At 47.4% G+C, this 22,113-nt stretch overlaps 1 protein-coding gene and 1 pseudogene across 2 annotated transcripts in view; one reads left to right on the top strand and one right to left on the bottom strand.

Annotated features, from left to right (window-relative positions):
- The window catches only part of CAMK1D (calcium/calmodulin dependent protein kinase ID), a 428,166-nt gene that overhangs the window by 78,223 nt on the left and 327,830 nt on the right, over positions 1 to 22,113 (top strand). The window lies entirely within an intron of this gene.
- The window catches only part of LOC114217715 (peptidyl-prolyl cis-trans isomerase H-like), a 140,561-nt pseudogene that overhangs the window by 60,058 nt on the left and 58,390 nt on the right, over positions 1 to 22,113 (bottom strand).

The following is a 22,113-nucleotide window of genomic DNA, read 5'->3' as shown; positions in this document are numbered from 1 at the left end:
CTATTTTAGGTGCTGCCCGTGGGAGCCTTAGGGTCCAAGCTTTCATGGAGCTGCTTGAAGGGACAGACAACAAGGAGATGATGAGCAAGGGGGAGAAGGGTTATGCTCCTGGGCCCCGGGGAAGGAGGTGAGAGCAGTTCCCACTGAGGTCAGGAGGGAGGTTAACTGCTGATCTGTACTCCTGCATGTTCGAGCCGACTTTGTGCATAATATTGTCGCCCATAGGATAATCAAGTGGGGTAAATTCTCACTTTCATTCTTTGGTTACAGCGATCAGGATGTCATTTTACCATAATCTCATTATCCCTTCAGTTAAGTTTCGAATAAAGAAATAAACACATTTTAGCAGTCACTGTACCCCAGTCTACTACTGTGTTGGTAGGAGACCAGAATTTAGGTGAATAAATCAAAAGTTGATTTGACCATTATAGTTTGTCTTCACAACAGTGGGGCTGGATTTGGGATCATGTTATTGCTATGATTTGTGACTATAACCATAGGTTATTAAATAGACAAAATATTACTCTGACAAGTCTGTTATTTTTTTCCACTCGGAAAGTGGTTAAATGTAAATCGTCCCTTTACTGTGATGTATTAGCTATAGCAAATTGAAACACGCACACCCCCCCCACGTAGTGCTCATGTTCCAGGTATCTTCAAGGCAATTATTTGCTGAAAATACTGTAGAGATGTTCCCACGGTAGATGATGTAGATATTTGCAACATTTCTCCTCTATTTTTTTTCCTCATTCTGGTCTTTTAACTGGCAGATTTCTCTTTCACCGTTTCTGAATCAGATGAAATATTAATACGGTTATTTTTTAAAATTTCAACAATGACATGATTTTTAATTTTTTTAATAATTTTTTATTGTTATGTTAATCACCATACATTACATCATTAGTTTTTGATGTAGTGTTCCATGATTCATTGTTTGTGCATAACACCCAGTGCTCCACGCAGAATGTGCCCTCTTTAATACCCATCACCAGGCTAACCCATCCCCCCACCCCTCTCCCCTCTAGAACCCGCAGTTTGTTTTTCAGAGTCCATCGTCTCTCATGGTTCGTCTCCCCCTCCGACTTACTCCCCTTCATTCTTCCCCTCCTGCTATCTTCTTCTTCTTTTTTTTTTCTTAACATATATTGCATTATTTGTTTCAGAAGTACAGATCCGTGATTCATCAGTCTTGTACAATTCACAGTGCTCACCATAGTATGTGCTATGGTGAGCACATACCCTCCCCAAATGACATGATTTTTTAAAGGGAGAGATCTTTATTTTTTCCTCTGTTCCTTTCGGTTCCATTAAATTTTGGTGAAACTGGAGAAACAGAGATCAGAGGCCATAGGAAACTGTGATGGTCAACGTGCTTCTCGCATCTCCACTTCTCTGACCGCTTAAGTCTTGCTCAGATTTGATGGAATAAAAACACGGAGACTGGTAGCCAGAGTTGAGAGTCTGGAATTTTCCTGGCAACCAAAGACCAAAATACAGATCTATCTGGAGCCAGCATATTCACAGACAATCGTAGGTTTGTGGTTTAGTGAAGAAAGCACCAGAAGCAGTTTTAAGTAAAAAAAAAAAACAAAAAAACCCTGCAGAGTAATGGAGATCCTTACTTTATAATCCCAATAAAGTGTTCCCTGTAGAAGAGTAAGGAAACGCTCGGGGCTCCCAGGGATCCTCTGTCATCCTAGGGGATGTACAGAAACGTAATGGCCACGGAGACTTGCCAGTGTGTTTTCTCTTGCCCACTGCTTAAGAGACTTGGGTCATCTGGGAGGACTGGCCATCTGGGGACTTCGTCAGAGCTGTTCTCTCTTGGAATCTCAGGGCGAACTCAGGAGGATGTGGTCTCTGCTTCCTGGTAGGTGAGCTCTTTCACTCTGCCATCTGTCCTGGCCTTACAGGAACGTGTGACATCCCTGGGCCTGGCTGTGGGAGTCACCGGAGCCGCTCCCCGATGGTGTGACCGTTCGCAGTGTCCATCGCTAGCACAGCAAGGCTATGCACGCATGATGCAAGGAATCTGGGCACCGTGAGGGTCTACGTCCGGTGCTCACGCTAGGTTGTGTTTTCTTTCCAAAGTTCATTTCCAGAGAGGAAATAAGAACCACAGGGGTGCAAAGGTGAGAATGGACAATGGAGCAAATTCTCTGATGCCTTTTGCCGTTTGGGGGGAATGTTTGTAGAGTAAGTGTATCCAAAAGTGGTGCAGCAGCCTGTGAAATCGCTCATAATTTTGGGGCTGTTCTTCCCCTACAACTGTGGCCCCCACAGGCTTCTAATAGAAGATTAGCCACACCGGGAGGAGACAGCGTTGCTTTGCCACGCAGCTTTGGGGGAAGAAGTTTGTTGCCTATCATAGAAACCAAAGAATTGCTTTTCTTGGAAGCAACTCCCGTTTTATAACCACACAGTAACCTGTTCTCTGGTGTCCACTTTGCACGAATATTCTCAGCCAACACTTCTTATATCTTCTGCACACAGCATGATCCCTGGCTCCTTGCTGAGTCAGCGAAGGAAGACGAGTGTATGTTTCAAACAGTTTTAGTGTTCTGCCAAAGCCCAAATTCTGTTAATTTCATGACAAATAAATTTTTCATATTTTACCGAATTGACAATTTGTATGTCTGGTCTGTTAAGAGGTTTTTTGTTTTTTGTTTTTTTGTTTTTTTTTGATTGAAGACTGGAGTTTTATTTATGTATTTATGTATTTATGTATTTATTTATTTGATGTAGTGTTCGATGATTCATTGTTTGTGTATAACACCCAGTGCTCCATTCAATACGTGCCCTCTTTAATAGCCATCACCAGGCTAACCCATCCAAGACAGGAACAGACATTTTTCCAAAGAAGACATCCAAATGGCTAACCAGACACGTGTTAAGAGTTTTTTAAACTGCTGCTGGGCATTTGACCATATTTGTGGGAGTCCCAAGGCAGTCCAACAGAATGGGTGTAAAATACAGTAGTCATGAGAACAACAAAAATAGCTGATACACGCATATTGCATCGGCGTTCACGACAGGCAGTTTTGTGTTGTGTGTATTATTCAACAGGCGATGGATTGGAGGACAGGCCCAAGAGGCTCAACAGGCCAACTTGCGTCAAGGAGCTTTTATTTCTAACCAGTTTCAGTAATAGGTTCCTTTCATGTTGGTGAGAAGACTCAGAGGGCAACACTTAGCAGCGACATGGACAAGGAACAATCTGGGTGGGCTGGGGAGAAGTGTGAACTACACCAAAGAAGGTGCCATCTATTGGCCAAATTCAGTTGAGGAAACCGTGGCAGAAATTTGTGGCAGGAGCAAACTTATTTCCTGCCTGATTAGGTTAGGGAAACAAAATAAGCTCTAAGAGGGTTTTTGTTTTTTGTTTTTAAGATTTTATTTATTTATTTGAGAGAGAGAGAGCACAAGTGGAGGGAGGGGCAGAGGGAGAGGGAGAAGCAGACTCCCTGCTGGGAGGCAGAGGCTCCATCCCAGGACCTCCAGATCACAACCTGAGCTGAAGTCAGACGCATAATGACTGAGCCACCCAGGCACCCCTCTAAGAGGTTTTTAACAAAATATTATATAAAATGTTATATATAATTATTATATATAAATATTATATATAAATGTATCACATGTTGGTACTTATTAGTATTTATTAATAAATCGGTCATATGTTTATATTCAGAAGTTGCTCTTTTTAAGTAAACAAAATTCATAACCTGCTGGCACATTTTGTATCTATATCAACTGATTTTCTCATGTCTGAGGTTGCTGCTGGTGTTTTCACTACCAAGTTCCTGGTGTCTTTTGTCCCCACCCCCCCCAGGGTCCTTGACTTGAAGGATGTGATATTAATGCTGAGCTGGGCTCTGAAAGCCTGGTTAAAATGTATCTCAAAACAGTAATAAAACTCACTGGCTGTTCCCTGCCTTCTTTCCATGATTGTTGAATGACTAAGTGAGGGATTAAAATGATTGATGTGCAGATAGGTAGCATAGGCCTTGGTAGATGGGTGTTCAGTAAATTGGTATTTTCCCTCACCCTCAGTAGTGCTGTGTTTTCCTTCCTTCCTCCCTCCCTCGCTCCTTCCTTCTTTCCTTCCTTCCTTCCTTTCAGTAGGCTCCATGCCCAACATGGGGCTTGGACTCACAGCCCTGAGATCAAGAGTTGCATGCTCTCCCACCTGAGCCAGTCAGGTGCCCCTCAATAGTGCTTTTCAGGCTTCCCCTGAGTACTCTCAAGTGCAGAGAGTGGTAAACACATGAACTCGGGCATCTCTGGGTGTCTCGCGGACTCCCATTGAGGAACACCGATGTTCTAGGAAGATGTGCCATTGTAACCTTGTGGCGCCACCTACTTCCAGGCCCGCATACTATGGTTTGAGAAGTTTAGTGTTAGTGGCTAGTGTTGGACAAGGCAGAAGGGAGTGGTCAGTATATTCACCCCAAATATTTTTGTCATGTTTGATATTCTTTGGAATTTGGCCACTTATGTATGGTTTATAAGGCCATTCTCTTAAGCAGGTTGGACTGAAAAACACACCCGTGCCCCAGTCATTCTGGACATCGGGCAGGTAGTCATCATTTCTAAATTCTCCATTTGCGTGTACAGCTAAAATGTGGAAATCTGATGAGAACACACTTGTACTTAGTGTGCTGTGGACTTTAGTTACATACAGAGCTTTAATGGTGGATTTCTTATTGAAGGGTAAGATAATGGGACAACATTTCTTCGCTAACTCGGATAAATGAAAATAAAAAAGAAATCCTTCTGCTCATCGGCATTTCTGTAGCAGCTACTAATTATAGATGGTCCTCGATTGCCCATGAACTCAGGGATTCTCGTAGATAATATAAATTCTTTGATAATTGAAAATTTTCACTTTGGCTGTTTCTTCTTGTTTCTATGGAACCAATCTTATTTTAAAAACAACTTTTGACAGAAGAGCTAACATTGTGAGCAATCACCACATGTTCTATCTAGGTGTCTCATTTAATCACTGCTTCAGCTCTACAATGTGGGTGTTACCCCCTGTTCTAGATGAAGAGACAGAGGTTCGGGGAGGTTAATGCCGGGCCACCCACTGAGTCATAGAGCTGGGCTCTAACCTCACCTCTCTGACTCAAAACTCATTCTCTCTCAGACTACTGCCTATCCACTGGTAGGAAGATGGTAAAATGTCCTGCAAGATAGGAGGAGGCCCAGAAAAGGCTAACATAATCGTGAATCATCGATTCCTTAGTAACCAAGAATTTACAAATATTTGAGTTAGCTTTGGTTTCTTCATACAAAAGTATTGACAAGTATTATAAGGAGCGAATGAGTTAATGGATTAGAAATACTTTGGCAAGCACAACCAGCTCTAAATATACTAAGGAGGATTGTCGGTCCCTTAAACCTCTGCCCTTTGAGAAGAATCTGTGTCTGGGACTGTGCCTTTGGCCCTTTGGCCCTTCTGAGTTACAGGATGGTCGCTATGATAGCTCTGAAGAAGGGAAAATTTTTCTGACAAAAATATAACACAATATCACAGCCAGGATGTTGATATCGCTAAAGTTCAACCATGTCATTCCTATGATCTGCTGATCTTGTTCAAATATTTTTAAAAAGACGAATTTATTGGGGCGTCTGGGTGGCTCAGTCATTAAGCGTCTGCCTTCGGCTCAGGTCATGATCCCGGGGTCCTGGGATCGAGCCCTGCATCGGGCTCCCTGCTCCGCGGGAAGCCTTTTTCTCCGTCTCCCACTCCCCCTGCTTGTGTTCCCTCTCTCGCTGTGTCTCTCTCTGTCAAATAAATAAATAAATAAAATCTTTAAAAAAAAGATGTATTTATTTATTTTGAGAGAGAGAGAGAGAGCGCATGCGTGAGCAGGGGTGGGGCAGAGGGAGAGGGGGAGAGAGAATCTCAAGCAGACTCCACACTGAGCGCAGAGCCCATCACGGGGCTCCATCCAATGACCCTGAGATCATGACCTGAGCCAAAACCGAGTTGGATGCTCAACCAACTGAGCCACCCAGGCGTCCCTCTTCAAACATTTTTTTAGAAAAGTGCTTTTAAAATGGTGAAGTAAGATTGGGGAGAAAAAACAAAAAGCCAGATTGTAGGCTCCTCTGGCAAAGGTGGACCCAGAACTTTGTGAAAATGTGTTGGGGTGAGGCTGGTTTCCAGCTGCAGAGCAGAGCTGAGTGTGGGACGACTAGGGGGTCCCCCGTGGGGGAGGAGAGGTTTCCCAGGGCGGCAGGCTTGGGACTGAGCAATAGTCTGTTTGACAGCCCAGAGGCAAGGACGGAGGGTTGTCCTGCCATTTCCAGGGCTGAGGCGGCCACTGGTGGGTGCCCTGACCACTGTGACCTCCCTGCTCCAGCCACGAGGCGGGAACATGTGCCATAGTTTAGGCTTACAGGGGCTCTGAGTCTGGTCTACACCCAAATCCCAGACCACACCCGCCGCCTTCCGAACCAGATTTTCCAGAAGCCTTGAGAATTAGCCTCAGTCTTTGTCATTCTTTCCTTTTGTGTGGTTGTTTTTCTTATTGGATTCAGGCGAGCAAATAATGAGGCATTGGAGGGCTGGTGGTGCTTCTTTTTATTCATGATTTAGCAGTCTCTTAACCAAATCTCATGGGCACTGTGCAGCCCGCACAGCATCGTGCTGGAAAGGTGGGTCATTAATGCTGATGGAAATGAAGTCAACTTCTCCCTAGGGAGACGTTTCCAGGGAATGAGGATCTGCAGCTCCCCTGACACCGAGGAGGCGAGGTGAGGAGAGGATAGTGGTGCGGAGGGCAGGAGCCCGTTATGTTTCTGGGACCCTTGAAGCCCAGGGTCCCACTGAGCTGAAGGAGCTTCTCTGAAGTGGGAACATGGCCTTGTTTCTCTTTAGGGAGAGAAAAAACCAGCCAGCGTTTTTACACTCCTGAATTGAATCCAGTCTTCTAGGTTAGAAGATAGAGGTTCCCCCCCCAACACACAGTCCCCCTTTTCTGACTTAAAAGCCTCTGGGTTTCAGCCTGTATAAGTAACCAACTCACAGTTAACTCTTCCCCCTGAGCCAGGCCTTCCCTTAGTGGTGGGCAGGCTGCTGGAATTATGTCACTGCTTTCTCTGGGCCCTCGCCAAGAAGGGCAACATTTGCATAATATTCCCTTATTTGGTTGGCCACCTTCTGCCATAGATCTGGAAAACAAAAGACACACCTTTCACAGGAATTACTAGTTCTTAAACAAATAACTACATAACGACTGCTTACGTTGTGGGAACCCTGAGAACTTTTTCCAGGAAAAGCTAATATAATAAAATGCTTTGGCAAACATGCTTATAGTATAATATTATTTAGTAAGATTTTAAGAATCCAGTTTTTAAATTTGCAGCTTCTGGAGAAAATAATGTTTTATTTTACTTGGAGAACAATTTAGTTGAAATGACCCTTTCAAGGGATTTGGAAAATGCACGTGTTCAATTATTCTTTCAAGCCTTTTTATATAATCGGTTCTCACAGAGCCTTGTTATTCCTGGCAGATTTTTTTTCTCTGTTCTCATTTTTTTGGTTTACCAGGTTATTCTTTTTTTTTTTTTTTAAAGTATTGAATATTTTCTTCAGAGCATACTCTGATATTTAAGGAAATGGATGAATACCAGAAAGAAAGGATGGTGAATTTCTGCTTCATTGCTTTGGATTTTTCTTTGGGTCCAAAGATATGTCTCTATGATTCCAAATGTTCACATATTAGTAAGCAACCAGATAATTAGTTTTTTTTAGATTATTGCAGAATGCCCATTATTATATAAATACAGCTAGCCTTGAGGGCTACATTTGCCTCCTAGATTTTATGATGACTTTCTCGAATGCTTTTGAAAACTTTGACTGTCTATATAGTACACGGAGGCTTGCTTTGTAAATGAAAGAAAGTATGCTTCCCCCCACCCCTTATATGATAAAGACTTGAAGAAGAATATGAGAATTGGCTCTCATCCTCTGACATAACCACTGTTAAGTTATAAAAATACATTTTCCAGGCTTTTTGTATGCATAGTTAACACCATTACTTTCCTATTGTGTGTTGTTTCTTGCATTTGTCATTAAATGACATATCCTGGGAATTTTCTCATACTGTAAATCTTCCCCCCAGTACTGTATATGCCTTTTGAATCCCAGGAAACCCAGTCCTAGCTTGAAGTGTGCACCATGACCCAGCGTGCCCCCACCTCTACACTGACCGGGGCCCCAGGGTGTGGGTAGGTCGGGGAGGGGGCCGCACTTGCCTTCCCAAAGTCAGAGTGCCATAAGTATCCTCTCCTCTCTCCCTGCTCCCTGCCCCTCCTCTTTTTCCTCCATGTGTGTTTTCCTATGTTTATTTTTAGTTCTTTCTCATTTGCCAGTATCAATCCAAAACTGGGGGCTGAGTGGCCATTCACTGATCACGGAGTCTCTGCTCGTGGGCAAGCCCACTGCAGGCTGTTGGGAGCAGGCTGGCTCCTTCTGGGAGGTTAGCCCCGGCCTGCACCAGTAAGTTCCGTACACGGGCGGGCCAGCTGCCTTTATGATTTTCTGTCATGTTCCCTTTTGGGCCCGAGATCATGTATTCTCCTTGTTGACTTCTAACAGGAAAGAGCACCTCATTGAAGATGGCGAACCTGTATTTTAGGGGCTGGCTTGGGTCTGGCCTTGCCTATCAGGTGACCGACCATGTGAAATGTGTCCTGGCTCTTTGACTAGAGCGTAGCCACCCAAAGCCTGAGGGTCCACAGGTCGGGAGCTTACCTGACTGTCAGGCTCCTGGCCAAGGCCCCTTAGCTTGTAAATCCCTGGGAATTAGGAAACGCAGGGCTGGAGCACTCCTCCCCACAGCCTGGGCTCCCCACCCACTTCTCCACCTGCTGGACGGGTCTCCGATTTCTTCCTTGATTGCTTGTGTAGAACAAGGACAGACATGTTGAAAAGGCATAATTTGGAGCTTGACTGCAAGTGCCCATTTAACGTGAGAGGTCTCTGCCATTCTTATCCTCCCCTTTGTCAGGATGCAGCCTCTTTGGGCTTTTGGGCGTGTAACTCCCTTTACTGAGGTGCGAGGGCGTGTAAAGATATAGGCGACATGCTGTCCATGCGCTTCCCCATCATTGGTCTCTCTGGGTCTAAATTTGTCAAATGCATTGACGGTTTGGGCCCTGGTGAGACCCGTGAGCCTCCGTGGCCTGTACACAGCATCCCTGTGTCCTCTGATTCTTTCCCTCCTGTGATTAAAAACCTTGCTTCTCCTCCTCTCTCCTGAGTGCACCCCTTTTCCTCCACAGCTGCCCCACCTGTCTTCTTCCTTCCTCCCTTCATTCCTGGGCTCAGTCTCACACTTTGCACAGCATTCGTTCGCTCGTTCATTCATTCGTGAGTGTGCCAGGCCCGTTGCTCAGTGCACAGTGATAAGCAGCACTGTTCCTGCCTCTCAGGAGCCTGATGCTCATTACCTGGGGAGTCAGGGAAGCTGGGACATATCCAAGGTAGGGGTCACAAGGGTCAACAGAAATCCAGGAAAGTGGGCCTAAGTCCGTGCGGGAGTCAGGAAAGCCATCAGTGGTGAAGTGACACCCCTTAAAGCGTTTGCGAGGCCAGTGCAGGGCAGAGGGAAGGGGACGTGCAGGCAGAAGGAACAGCACATGCTGAGGCTGGAGGCATTCAGAGTGTGGCGTGTTCGTGAAAAAGCGCCACGCGGAAAGCAAGGTCGGAAGTTGCCCTGGGAGAAAGTGGGCTGTGGCCGCACCACGAAGGCCCTTGCAGAGCAGAAGGCTAACAACAGCTAGGACTTCCATGGTCCTTATTAGGCGCAAGACACTGAGCATATTTACAGACATGGGTTCCTTTACCCATCATACCAACTCTAGAGGTGGGAACTGTTGCTGTCTTCATTTTACAGAGGACAGAGCGAAGACCAGAGGGGCTGGGATGGACAGAAGGTCCTCCAGACAGAGGGTGGAGCCAGGCTTTGGGCCAGGGAGTCTGCTGTGTAACTGCACGGCCCAGAGCTCACTCTCCCCGAGGCCCAGTGGCCACGTCTTACACTCGAGGGCTAGACTTGTCCCGCGGGTTTCAGGCAGCGACGGGAAGGGGTTAATTGGTGGGGAAAAGGATCTGAAATTTGTACAGGTCATTCTTTAGAGACAGATGGAGATTTGATCTAGGAAGGCTGCTTAGAAGGCCCTGCCGTTGTTGTGTGGGAATCTGGGGGAACGTCTTGTAGAATGGCTTTCTCAGAATTCTACATCCCAAAAAGGCAGCTCTGGGGCCTATTTTTAAACCAATGCTAGTTTATAATGAAACATGCCCTGTATGTTAATAGAATTGAATGTGTGAATTCAATAATCAATATGTTTATGTGATTTAAAGTATTTTGCTATACAATAAAAAGATTTTTTTTTTTTTTATTAGAAACTTTTCTTGAGTCACTTTGGACCTTCCTTCCACTTCTAGGTCTGATGGGAGGTGGGCCGTTTTGCTAAAAGGACCTCTGGGGAAGCCTCTAGTTCCTCTGTGATTGGGTCCCTAACTGGTACCTCTTCCAGGAGTTGTTTTTTTTTTAACCATTATTTAAATTGTAGTATGGGGGCACCTGAGTGGCTCAGTTGGTCAAGCGTCCGACTCTTGGTTTTGGCTCAGCTCATGATCTTAGGGTCAGGAGATCGAGCCCTGTGTTGGGTTCCACGCTTAGTGTGGAGTCTGCTTGAGATTCTCTCTCTCCTTCTCCGTCTGCCCCTCCCTCTGCTCATGCTACGCTCTCTCTCTCTCAAATAAATAAATAAATAAAATCTTTAAAAAATTGCAGTAAAATATACATAACATTCACTTTACCATTTTAACCATTTTTACACCTACGGTTCAGTGGCATTAAGTACATTCATGGGGCTGCACAACCATCCCCACCATCCATCCCTAGAACTCTTTGTCTTCGGGAACTGAAACTCTGTACCAGTTAAACAATAACTCCCCGTACCCCTCACCTTCCAGCCCTTAGAACCCGTAGTCCGAGTCTAATCTTTTTTTTTCTGAGATTTTTTTTTTTTTTTTAAGATTCCACATAGAAGTGAGATCACTCAGTACCTGTCTTTCTCTGTCTGACTTATTTCACTCTGCGTAATGTCTTCAGGTTCCATCCATGTTGCTGCAAATGATAGGACTTCGTGTTTTTTATGGCTGAATATTTCATTGTACACATACATGCCGCAGTTTCTTATTCAAAGATGGTTACGTTTCTTTACCGAAATTCTCTTGTCGGTTCAGGACTTTTTGTTTTGGGTGCCTGTTGGGAGGGTTAATATTTTCTTGGTTCGTTTCGAAGATGACAGATGGAAGTGGCTGTTGAATGTTGTAAGCACTTTTGCTTACCTAAATTTTTGTACCGTACTTTGAACTTGAATTTGGGGCGAGTCGTTATAACTGTTCTCTTACTAGCACCCCATTGTGTGACCTTGTCAGCCCCTTCCCATAGGCTTGCCAGTCCTCTTTCCCAGCAGACCTGGCTCTTCATTTCCTCTGCTCCACGTCCTATTACTATAGAATCGGAAGGAACCACACAGGAGGAGGAATGGACTTAGGGGAAGGTTAATGGGTTCGCTTTCGCGGTGTCTTGACTTTGAGATGTTGGTGGACCATCAGGAGGAGGTATGAAGGTGGGTGGATAGGAAGATCTGGTGCTCAGGATTGACCTGAAGCTGACATAGCACTGAACGCCATCCTAGTGCCCAGGGGGATGTGGTTGCCCGAGAGAGAGAGAGAAGGCACAGAGGGGAAGACCTTCCTCTTCTTTGTCTACTCCTGTATCCATTTTGGGTGACAGAGTGAACAATAGGCCAAGATTTAAAGGTGGCCTCCAACCCGGAGCTGTGTCCCATTCCTCTGTCTTCCTGTGCACAGACTCCAGAGAGGAAGAGTGGGGTTTCAGGAGACATGCTGGGGAGACGGGCCGAGGCGTGGCGGCTCCGTGGGCCAGGGGAGAGGAGTCTGCAGAAGGGGCCGGGAAGGGGATCAGGGGAATAACTGTGAACCAGGGCAGATGGTGTGCTGGGAGCCAAAGGGAGGAGGTTGGGGGAGGTGGAAGGGACCACATGCTTGACAAGGGTCCCCTGCCTCTGGCTGTGAGGAGGCCCTCATCATCTCTTCCAGAATTGTTTCAGGTAATGGTGGTTTATAATCCAAGATGGGATCCTTCCAGCGGGCTCTCTCCTTAGCTCTTGAATTCCAGATGCTCTGTCAGTCAGCACATGATGCTTCTTATCACCGTTCCTTACCAAAAATACCCTTCAGCAATTCAGAACATGTTCTAAACACTTCGGTGACACATTTTAAATACCACTATTTGAACTCAGACACATCTCGTCCTCTCTGGAGGCAACTCCCTCAAAACTCATACTACCCTTATTTTAACAATAAAATGGGGTACACTTTTATTCCCTGGGACTCCCAACCCCCAAGATACTCGAGGAGCAGGAGTTGGTAGGATCATAAGTAGCATGGGATAGTGACCCTGAGACCCTGGGGGACCTGGGGTAATGCACAGTAATATCTGCGGGTTTCCTTCAACTTCTCTCCTCCGACTGTCCTTGAACCCACTTCCCTGAGCCTCAGGGCTGTCATGGATTCTATGCTTGTTCTAGCTGTTTCTGAATGTGTTCCACTGACCGTTGGTAATAATAGGTACAGTGTATTGAGTGCCGGCCGTGTTTGGGGCACTGTACCAAGTGCTTGACATGTATTACCTCACTTAATTCTTCCACTATAGGGTAACACTATAGGGTAACACCCGATGGGGTGAGTGTTGTTACCCCCGGTTCCGAATGAGAAAACTGTGACTCCAGAAAATTGAGGTAAGTTTCTTGAAGCCGGTGGTTCTCAAAGTTGAGGGGACATCAGAATCCCCTGGAAGGTTTGTTAAAACACAGGCTGTCCTGCCCCACCTCCAGCATTTCTGATTGGGGAGGGAGCTCTGCGATGGAGCTGGAGAAGTTGCATTTCTAACAAGTTCCCAGGTGCTGCAGCTGCTGGTGTCAGGGACCACACATTGGGAACCGCCACTCTGAGCCGCTCATCTAAATGCAGGACAGGGATTCCCACCAGGGCCTGGCTGACTGCAGGTGTCTCTTCCCTTTATGGGAGGTACATCTTCCCGGGAGCCTTCGAGGAGGGAAGCCGGCTCACTGCCCAGGATGGATGGACTCAGGGCTTCCTAGTAGAAGATTCAAGTGAGGGGTCATGTCTCTTTCAAGGTGAGCTCCTGGCATGCGTGGGCAGGTGTCCTGAGGCAAAGGGAACGGTTGGAGGCAGGAGCTATGGGAGGGCACTGTCCATACAGAACTTAAAACAATAGTAACATCAACTAAAAGTCAGTCTGCTTTATTATCACTCTCTCCTGGCAATTCTAAGCAGTGCCTGTGATAAATACGCTTCTCCCCACTCCCTTTGTATGCCACTGCCTGGCAGCTAAAGATAAAAACACCCGAACACCCTTCCTTGTTGGGGTTCTGGGAAGCTCAGGGACCTTGTCTTGGCTTCTCTGTTTTCCACAGGAGTGAGTGCTCTGTCCACATCGAATTGGTCAGTCCTTCCTCCTTCACCTCATTTTTTTTTAATGCTAACAACCTACTTGAAAATACTCAAGGAAGAAATAAAAGACTACAGAGCCCTACATTTGGTAGGCAAGTTGCATAGCCGTGCTTTACTCTAGCTGTCACCGCTGACCACCCGACAAACACGAGCCCTTTGAATTCTCACAACAACCTTGTGAGGCGGGTTCTGTTGCCCCCGTGTCACAGGGTTAGTTACGTGACTTGCCAAGGTCAGACAGCTAGTAAGCGGGCAGAGCCAGGATTTCAGCCAGGTAGCCTCGCTCAAGCCCCATGTGCTTAACCACCGTGCCCTGCTGCTCCTTGAGCAGACAGTCAGTGCTTTGTAAGTGCACCCTGGATGGACACACGGGAATAGGCATATTAGATGCCAGTTGGGGTGGGTCACTCACTCTACAAGGTGGTTACTCTGGGTCCACTCAGGATGGCGGAAAATCCCTCCATGATGCATCCCCGTCTTTCTCACGGGCTCTGCAGTGTTCACCTCCACTGTAATGAAATGTGTTTTCCCTGGAGGGGGTGGTTGCGGGTATTTATAGAGCGTCTTATAGCTGAAGAGCTCCAGAAGCAACAATTACCTTTAATCCTCTTAGCAATTCTGAAAAGAGGGAAGTGAACTGGCACAGCCTGCCCCAGCTCCCTCTACTTGTTTCCCTCCACGCCTGCCCCTGTCTCCAGAATGCTCGGCAGCAAGGTGGGAGGAGGAGGGGCATGGTGGGGGGGGGGGAGGGAGGGGGCAGTAAGTCGTTTCTTGGAGTCCCGTGAGAGCCGGGGGACGTGAGGGCTCCTGGTGGAGGGCTCGGGGCAGCTCCCCGGCATCCCACTTTCCTTTGTACTGCCTGGTAGCTAAATGGAGAAATAACCTTCTTCCTGCTAAAGAAAGCTCACCAGCCCCTTTCGCTATTCTCCTTCCGCCCAAGGAAAGAAAGTTTGAATAATAGAATTTTTTTTTCCTTCTCAAGCAGTGAATTCTTCTGTCTTGGCAGCTACAGTGTTCAAGACAAGCTATTCAGAGGAATAGCAGAGAAAATGAAAGGGGATGAGGTTCTGGGAAACTTCTTTTCAAGTGAGTGGGTTTTTTCCATATGCGCATATATATGACACACATATTTGCATCTCTGCAGCCTACTGGGCATGCATGATAAATAGCCCATGGTTGTGACTGTCTTTTGTTATGCGGATGTAATTGAATTCAGTGGCAGCACCTGAGGATATACTGTGAGGAGGCTTATTTTGATCATCTGAACCCACCAATGGGATGCCATGATGGTGATGGAGGGTTCCCTGTTTATGCCAATATCTTCTGTTACTAAGGGTAGAATCAAGCGTGGATGAGTAAGATCTGCTCTTGCTTGGATTCGGGAGATTTTCAGACGTTAGGATCTCCTCTTTCAGGGTTGTCAATAATCATTTCCCTGGCCAGATCGCGGGGCTCGCTAAGTGTGCAAAAGAGATAATGCAGTTAGAGAAATTTCACCCTTAGCTTCCTGTTCCTTTTACCTCGTGATCCTTCATTGTCATGTCTGGCTGGATCAGCTTCTCCTACCTGCCATTAACCATCTCTGCCCTGCCACTGTGTGCGTGGAGCTGGGGGAAGCCCCCAGATTCCAGACTTCGGGAGGCTCCGATCTATCTTAGTTGAGGGGGCCATCATTCAGTCTCATGCTTTGTTTTAAAATTGTTTTTGTATTTTTAATGAGGTGATTTCATACCTGGGGAACAGTGATGGCTCCAAGTTCAGTCCGGTGCAACGTCCTGAGACCGGAAAAGGGCAGGGCACGGAGTCAGCATTCTGAATGCTTCCCTCTGTGCTCATCCATGCACCTGTCGCCCATGAGCTTGGCCATCGGAAAGACATAAATATTGCACCAGCTGTGTGCTGAGCTCTGGCTTGCCCCGCAAGACTCCCACCTCCTCCCCGGTCTGGCCCCAGCCCTGCCGTCCCTTCTCCTCTCCCCTCCTTGCGTGCCTTCCTTCTCTGCAGCCAACAGTACCCAGTCACTGGATAAAACAGGAAGAAGGATGAATGAATTAAGGCCTTTGAAATTGGTCATATGGTACTTCTACGTCCTTCCCTCCAGGAAGGCAAAGATCAGAGGCGGAGAGCTGTCATTATCCTCCACATAATTATACGAGAGAGCCAAAGTTCTTGGAAACGCCAGGAAAGGCAGGGAGCTCTTCCAAGACTGCCGAGGGAAGCCAGCAGGGACATTAGCTCGGGGGTGGGGGGGGCTGGGGGGAGGATGAGCTCATACAGGGGGACCACTGTGCAGCGGAAATAATGACTTCCCTGGGCTGAGGACTCAAAAAACAGCTTCCAGGGGCTGGCTCGTGAAGTTCAGCCTGGTTTGTGGCTTTCTTTAGATGTTCTCCAAGTTTCTTACTAGTGTTATGTGGCTTCTGTGGAGAGGCCACTCTGCAGTTGCTTCTGGGGCGACAGTGACTCTGGGGCTCGGGGCTGCACGTGTGCCCACGGAGGGCAGGTGTGCCAAGAAGGGACCGCCAGCTCCACTGTGTGCCCAGCTGAGTCTCTTCTTGGCTTCTTCCTTCCTCCTCCGATGCAGCCTTTTTCTTTTATTTCACTAATTCCCATCCGGTGAGGAAAGGTTTCATACCCAGTTCCCGTCCAGCAAGGAAAGGTTTGCTTTTCGGGTTCGTGGGCTGAGCACAGCAGAGCAGAGGGGAACGAACCTTCCTCAAGGAAAAGCTATAGCATTCTGCATGTTTTCGCTGCTACCCATGCGGGTATTTCTAAGTAAGAATGCAAACGGGCCTGAAATAGAATGTATTAGTAAGTGTAACAGGGAAGCGAGGTGTATTTTTAGCAAATGTGGCTAAAGCCGATGATGGCGGTGAGAAATGGATACGACGGAAGGGTGGGAGCTGGAGCTGAGGATCGTGGCTGCCTCTGGCCCTCCCCCTGCGTAGAAAGACTGATGGGGCCTGAGGACACCCGGGCTCCTGGTGGGCGGGGCTTCTTGAGGGTACTGTGCTGGTTCTAGAGCCCCTTATGCTCCTGCTTCCGCCTGTCATGGCAGTGTGACTGTGGTGGACCCAGAATGGGAGTCCAGAAGGACCAGGGCAGCAAACCAGCATGTTGGGGGGAAGCTCGCCCACCGAGACATGGCTGCCGCCAGCCACCTCTCTTGGTGGAGGACAGGTAAGGTCTGGTCAGACGAAGCCTCGAAAGCTGGAGAAAGTCAAGGCCCTGGTTGGCGGGCTGTGAGCACTGCAGGAATCCTGGGAGGGAAGGCGGGGACTCAGATGGTGAGGGCCACACCTCCCCAAACTCTCTCTAACTCAGTGTTTTTATCTGTGAACGGAGAGTGTTAATACTTTCTCAGGGAGTCATGAGTCCAAGGTCACAGAGAAGGGAAGGTTAGAACTTTGAGAAGAAAATCGCTCAAAATGCCAAGGTGTGATCTTACTTGTTTCCCTGCAGATTAGCTAGGGTTTAACACCTGATAGCAATAGGAGTCTGTGAATCCCTCTTGCAAGGGCACTATTTGCCGTAGAACAAAGTTTCACCCCAGCTGAGTCTTCCTGGTGTCCATCTGATGCTCTGGCTACAAGATTGCCCAGAAAGCCTGGTGCTAAAGCAGTTTCCCACCCGGGGGTCCCATGGCTGGGCTCCATTTCTGCAGTCTGGTCTCTCTGTGTCGGCCACGTTCACTCTGGGATCCTCAGATTCATGTGGGGCCTGTTCACCTACTCCTGTATTCTCCCTTGCAGAAGATGGGCATCACCGTTGTAATGGTGTCAGTTTGACTGGGCCACAGGGTGCCCAGACATTTGGTCAAACATTATTCTGGGTGTTTCTGTGAGTTGTGTTTTTGGATCAGATTAACCTTTAAATCAGCAGACTGAGTAAAGCAGATTGCCTTCCCTAATGAAATGGGCCTTATTCAATCAGTTGAAGGCCTGAATAGAATAAAAGGCTGAACTGCCCCCAAATAAAAGGGAACTCCTCCTGCCTGACAGCCTTTTAACTGGGACATTGACCTCTTCCTGCCTTTGGATTCCAGTTGCAACTTTGGCTCTTCCGGGGGCTTGAGCCTGCAAGCCTTCAGAATGAACTGCACCATCAGCTCCCCTGGGTCTCTGGCTTGCTGACTCACACTCTAGGTCTTGGGACTTGTCTGCCTCCATAATCACGTGCACCAATTATAACTATAATAAATCTCTGTATTTATTGGTTCTGTTTCTGGTTGTTGCTTTGGTTTCTCTGTAGAACCCTAACTAGTACAACCATCTGCCAAATTAAAGCATACTTTGTGGCCCATCCCAAATGCCCTCTTATCTAGATAGGATTTCATGAGAAGGCAGGGTGTGAGCAGAGCAGACAAATTTGAGGTCTCATCGTTTAGTCTTCTTGCAGCAGGCAGTGCGGCAGAGACTTATAGCTCTAGGGGCCTTGCTTTTTTTTTAATCAATTTTTTATTTATTTTATTTAGTTAACATAGTGTATTATTAGTTTCAGAGGTAGAGTTTAGTGATTCATCAGTTGCATACACCCAGTGCTCATTACTTCAAGTGCCCTTCTTCATGTCCATCACCCAGTTACCCCATCGCCTCACCCCCCTCCCCTCCAGCAACCCTCAGTTGTTCCGTTTGTTCCCTAGAGCTAAGAGTCTTATGCTTTGCCTCTCTCTCTGTTTTTATCTTATTTTATTTTCCTTCCCTTCCCCTAGGTTCATTTGTTTTGTTTCTTAAATTCCACATGAGTGAAATCATACGGTATTTGCCTTCCTCTGACTGACTTATTTCGCTTAGCATAACACCCTCTAGTTCTATCCACATCTTTGTAAATAGCAAGATTTCATTCTTTTTGATGGCCCAGTAATACTCCATTGTATATATATACACCACATCTTCTTTATCCATTCATCTGTTGATGGACATCTAGGCTCTTTCCATAGTTTGGCTATTGTGGACATTGCTGCTATAAACACTGGGGTGCAGGTGCCCCTTTGAATCACTTTGTATCCTTTGGGTAAATACCTAGTAGGGCAGTTGCTGGGTCACAGGGTAGCTCTATTTCTAAATTTTTGAGGAACCTCTGTACTGTTTTCCAGAGTGGTTGCACCACCTTGCATTCCCACCAATAGTGTAGGAGGGTTCCCCTTTCTCCACATCCCCGCCAACATCTGTTGTTTCCTGACTTGTTAATTTTAGCCATTCTGACTGGTGTGAGGTGGTATCTCATTGTGGTTTTGATTTGTGTTTCCCTGATGCCGAGTGACGTGGGAGCATTTTTTCATATGTCTGTTGGCCATTTGAATGTCGTCTTTGCAGAAATGTCTGTTCATGTCTTCTGCCCATTTCTTGACTGGATTATTTGTTTTTTGGGTGTTGAGTTTGATAAGTTCTTTATAGATCTGGGATAGTAGCCCTTTATCTGATATGTCATTTGCAAATATCTTCTCCCATTCCGTAGGCTGCCTTTTGGTTTTGTGGACTGTTTCTTTTGCTGTGCAGAAGCTTTTATCTTGATGAAGGCCCAGTAGTTCATTTTTGCTTTTGTTTCCCTTGCCTCTGGAGATGTGACTGGCAAGAAGTTGCTGCGGCCGAGGTCAAAGAGGTTGCTGCCTGTGTTCTCCTCAAGGATTTTGATGGATTCCTGTCTCACATTAGGTCTTTCATCCATTTTGAGTTTATTTTTGTGTATGGTGTAAGAAAGTGGTCCAGTTTCACTCTTCTGCATGTGGCTGTCACAGAGACCCTACTTTTAGGAAACTCAATGCACAAAAATTTAAACCTGTGCAAAAGGACAAAAGGAGAAATTAGGAGCTATCTTTTCACATTGAAATAGGATTCTTCCGAGGTCCCTTTAAATGAACAAGTTCTCTGTTTTATTTGGAAAATTCTGATTTGTGCATAGATTACCTCAAATGAAGTACCCCTCTGGTGCCCTTCATGCCCTACTGGACCTCCCAGATATGTCACCGATATGGCCTTTATTTCCATGGGATATGTCGGCTACCTTTGGCTTACAAAGATCTTACCAAGACATCCTTGGCCCCTGCTATTTTCTGCTCTCCAAGTTGTATTATGATGATGTTATCGATGGACGCCTGGGTGGCTCCGTTGGTTGGGGTGTCTGACTTTGGCTCAGGTCGTGATCCCGGGGTCCTGGGATCGAGCCCTATGTAGGGCTCCCTGCACAGAGGGGAGCCTGCTTCTACCTCTTCCCCCTGCTCGTGCTCTCTTTCTCTCTCAAATAAATAAAATCTTTAAAAAAAGCTTTTATGATGTTATCAACGCAATAGATCGGTGTGATATCTTTTGGGAAAGAGAGATGACCAGTGACCCTTTGGCACAGCCCTGAAGCAAGGTGATGAAGAGTTACGAGAGACTGCTGCCCAACCAGGCAAAAATAAACGTCTGCTGTTCTCCATTTGTGGCGGTGCAGAAAAAAGTACGCACTTCTTTTTTAAGATTTTATTTATTTATTTCAGACACACAGAGAGAGAGAGAGAGAGAATGAGCAGGGGAAAAGGGCAGAGAGAGAAGCAGGCTCCCGGCTGAGCAGGTAGCCCGACGCGGGGCTCAACCCCAGGACCCTGGCATCATGACCTGAGCCGAAGGCAGATGCTTAACCGACTGAGCCACCCAGGTGCCCAAAAGTACGCACTTTTTAAAGTCAGTGCCGGCATTGACAGTACCAGGGGCCGTGTTGATTTATTTCAGGAGAGAGACCCCATCTGGAAGAGCAGTGGCAATTAGAACAACTACCTTAGGGGCGCCTGGGTGGGTCAGTTGGTTAAGCGACTGCCTTCGGTTTGGGTCATGATCCTGGAGTCTTGGGATCGAGTCCCACATCGGGTTCTCTGCTCGGTGAGGGGGCGGTCTGCTTCTCTCCCTGACCCTCCCCCTTTTGTGCTCTCTCTCTCTCAGTCTCTCTCTCAGTCTCTCTCTCAAATAAATAAATAAATAATAATAATAAATCTTAAAAAAAATTTAGGAGCACCTGGGTGGCCCAGTCGTTAAGCGTCTGCCTTCAGCTCAGGTCATGATCCCAGGGTCCTGGGATCGAGCCCCGCATCGGGCTCCCTGCTCGGCAGGAAGCCTGCTTCTCCCTCTCCCGCTCCCCCTGCTTGTGTTCACTTTCTCTTTCCCAAGCCCCCTCCCTTCACAGATGTTGTCTGCTCTCATTCTCACCACATCATTCACTCGAAGGTAGAAGTGACTGATAACAGCCTAGTATCATACCTGTGCTTCATAGAGTGGCAAGTCTGAGGTGAGGTTTTCAAGGTTAACTCTTTCAAGGGTGCAGATTTTTTTTTTTCTGAGGTTGGAGACCTTCCAAGCTCCCTGAAACCACAGAGGCGGCTGCCCAAATCATGTACGTGATGGTAGCAAAATACACCTGGGGATGCTTCCTGTGCTCTGGACGCGTATCCTATGGGAAAATGCCTTTGTCTTCAGAGTCCCCTCCTGAGTCCCAAATGAAGGGTTGGCTTATCAGACCACAGCAGTACGCAGTAGTGACTATGTAATGCGCGTGCCAGAGTCCCTTTTTAAAGAGACCGTCTGTGTGACCTAAATGAATGGAATGCTTTCCCCCCCATCCCCTTCCAGGGTAGTTATCGTAGTGTGTAGCTGCCTGTGTTCTTGGGACCCGTCCACACTCTCTTCTGCACTATTACCTTGGGTGGCCTTGGGTTGACCATCTGCCCCAGCGGCTGCTTACAGGCGAAGGCCGGCTCGGCAGAGAGCCGTGTGCGGCCAGGAGCTCGGCGCCCTCAGCACGAGGGGAATGTGCTGCTGGACACCGTGTTGCCCTGCTCCAGAAAGCGCAGGATAGCTGCGAAGGGGACCGCCACACTTGCAGGCGCCTCTAGGCGCTAAAGATGTTGGTGTCACGTGGCCAGGCCACGGGAGGGAATAGGCGGGTGCCACTCCGGTGTGTCTCTGGCTTTCTCTGGGTGCAATCCCTAGCAGCCCCCTGCGTGCCAGCAACGTGCCCCGCACCCTGCACCACAGCCATTGCTGGGAAGCCTTAACTGGCCCGGGAAACCACTTGAGGGTTGTCCCCTCCCTGCCTGGTGCGCGGGGGCACAGGACTCGAGAGACATTGTTTTGAAATTAATTACAGTGTGATAAGTGTTGTGAAACAGCAATACTGCCCTTGGAACTGTCATCAAAGCCAGCTGCTAGCAGGGCGCTGGGACACTGTGACTTGCTAGATTCTTCTACCACCCGCGGCTGTTTGGCTCCTGCGGTGTGGACAGGGCACCCGGGGACCTGGCTCAGCTTAATCAGAGGACAGGGAAGGGGTGGGGGAGGGGGAAGGTGTACAGACAGAGGGAGGAGACAGGAGGGTGTCGAAGGAAAATGCCAGGATGCCAGCCCCATGGCCCCTCGGTTAACGTGCCCAGCATGATGGAGCCAGGCCGGGCTCACCGGCTTCATTCACTAGGTAACGAAAAGGAAAATAATGCTGTGTGGACACCAGGGAATTGACAAATGTTTATTGAGTTGGACACATCACCTTTCCACGGC

Source organism: Eumetopias jubatus, unplaced genomic scaffold (assembly GCF_037043125.1).
Source record: "Eumetopias jubatus isolate StellerSeaLion01/CBP00866 unplaced genomic scaffold, mEumJub1_p1.0 scaffold_8, whole genome shotgun sequence".
Classification (NCBI taxonomy): Eukaryota; Metazoa; Chordata; class Mammalia; order Carnivora; family Otariidae; genus Eumetopias; species Eumetopias jubatus.
The sequence above is the reverse complement of the archived record's forward strand: the minus strand, read 5'-3'. Positions and strand labels throughout refer to the sequence as shown.